This window comes from Cherax quadricarinatus, chromosome 5 (assembly GCF_038502225.1).
Source record: "Cherax quadricarinatus isolate ZL_2023a chromosome 5, ASM3850222v1, whole genome shotgun sequence".
Taxonomy (NCBI): domain Eukaryota; kingdom Metazoa; phylum Arthropoda; class Malacostraca; order Decapoda; family Parastacidae; genus Cherax; species Cherax quadricarinatus.
Window position 1 is genome coordinate 13,214,369 of NC_091296.1, and position 2,500 is coordinate 13,216,868.

A 2,500-nucleotide genomic window follows, 5' to 3' on the forward strand; every position below is an offset into this window, starting at 1 on the left:
GTGACCAGAGAAGACACAGCATATGAAGCTGCGAGGCTGAACAGGAAGGAAGGAATTATGAATTATGCTAAGGTCACATCAATCTGCCAAGGAGGACCAAGGAGTGAAAGGGAAGATCAACTGGTTGCAGATGGAGAGGGTGATAGGTCGAATGCTGAGGCACAACAAGGCTATCAAGAGCCACTGGAAAAATCAAGGGAGAAACTGACCACATACAGGCAGGATCCAGAGCCACAGAGGGTGAGGCAATGCGAGGAAGAAAGGGCAAAATCAGTGTTTATCCATGGGCTTCAGGAGAGAGAGGAAAGGACACACACTGAAAGGAAGCAGGAAGAAAGGAAGGAGATTGAGAAAATCATAACAGAAATAGGTGAAGAGAGGGACGAGATTGTAAATTTTCAGAGAATAGGGGGGTACTCGAAGGTGAGAAACCGACCAATCAAGCTGATTCTCAGGACGGAAACAGTGCGGAACAGGATCCTCCAAGAGAAACCACGATTGAAATACTCGGAAGAGTACAAGAGGGTGTTCCTAGACAGAGACAGAACAAAATCAGAACGACAGCAGCTGAGGGAGAGGACAAAAAAGCGAAAGGAGCTAGGAAAAGAGACAAGGAGGGAACCAGCAGAGGTCTGTCAGAGCAGGACAGAACAGCAAGGGCAAGCACACACACAACTACTCTCAGAACCATACAACCTATCACACCATCCCAACACACCCTACAATCCATACCCACAGCCTCCACCCAACACCAAGCTATAGAACCCCACAGTATGCCACCAGGTCTCCCACCCTCACAGGCCCCCCAAACCACAGTGTTGGAAAGGAAACTGAAGGTATGGTACACAAACGCTGATGGAATAACAAATAAGTGGGAGGAGTGGCAAGAAAGAGTCAAAGAAGCATCACCGGACATCATAGCTCTCACAGAAACCAAGCTTACAGGTATGATAACAGATGCCATCTTTCCAACGGGATACCAAATCCTGAGGAAAGACAGAGGGAACAGGGGGGGTGGAGGAGTGGCGTTGCTGATCAAAAATCGCTGGAATTTTGATGAGCTGGAGAGAGAAGATAGCGGAGAAGAAAGTGATTACTTAGTGGGAACACTTCACTCTGGAGGTCCCAAGGTGGTAATAGCAGTGATGTATAACCCACCACAGAACAGCAGGAGGCCAAGGCAAGAGTACGACGAGAGCAATAGAGCGATGGTTGACACACTAGCTAGAGTGGCCAGAAGAGCTCATGCATGCAGGGCAAAGCTCCTGATCATGGGTGACTTTAACCACAAGGAGATAGATTGGGAGAACTTGGACCCACATGGGGGCCAAGATACTTGGAGGGCTAAGATGATGGAGGTGGTACTGGAGAACTTCATGTACCAACACGTAAGGGACACTACAAGAGAGAGAGGAGAGGATGAACCAGCAAGGCTGGACTTAGTATTCACCTTCAGTAGTGCAGATATCGAGGACATCACATATGAAAGACCCCTTGGGGCCAGTGACCATGTGGTTGTAAGCTTCGAATACACAGTAGAGCTACAAGTGGAGGGAGAAGCAGGAAGGCCAGGACGAATGAAGCCAAACTACAAGAAAGGGGACTACACAGGAATGAGGAACTACCTGAACGGGGTTCAGTGGGACAGAGAACTGGCAGGGAAACCAGTTAATGAGATGATGGAATATGTAGCAATAAAATGCAAGGAGGCTGAGGAGAGGTTTGTACCCAAGGGTAACAGGAGTAATGAAAAAGCCAGGATGAGCCCATGGTTTACCCAAAGGTGCAGGGAGGCAAAAACCAAGTGTGCTAGGGAATGGAAGAAATATAGAAGGCAAAGGACCCAGGAGAATAAGGAGAACAGTCGTAGAGCCAGAAATGAATATGCACAGATAAGAAGGGAGGCCCAAAGACAATATGAAAATGACATAGCAGCGAAAGCCAAATCTGACCCGAAACTGTTGTACAGCCACATCAGGAGGAAAACAACAGTCAAGGACCAGGTAATCAGGCTAAGGAAGGAAGGAGGAGAGACAACAGGAAATGACCGGGAAGTATGTGAAGAACTCAACAAGAGATTCAAAGAAGTGTTCACAGAGGAGACAGAAGGGACTCCAGAAAGACGGAGAGGTGGGGCACACCACCAAGTGCTGGACACAGTGCACACAACCGAGGAAGAAGTGAAGAGGCTTCTGAGTGAGCTAGATACCTCAAAGGCAATGGGGCCAGATAACATCTCCCCATGGGTATTGAGAGAGGGAGCAGAGGCGCTATGTGTACCCCTAACAACAATATTCAATACATCTATCGAAACAGGGAGATTGCCTGAGGCATGGAAGACAGCAAATGTAGTCCCAATCTTTAAAAAAGGAGACAGACATGAAGCATTAAACTACAGACCAGTGTCACTGACATGTATAGTATGCAAAATCATGGAGAAGATTATCAGGAGAAGAGTGGTGGAACACCTAGAAAGGAATGATCTCATCAACAGCAGCCA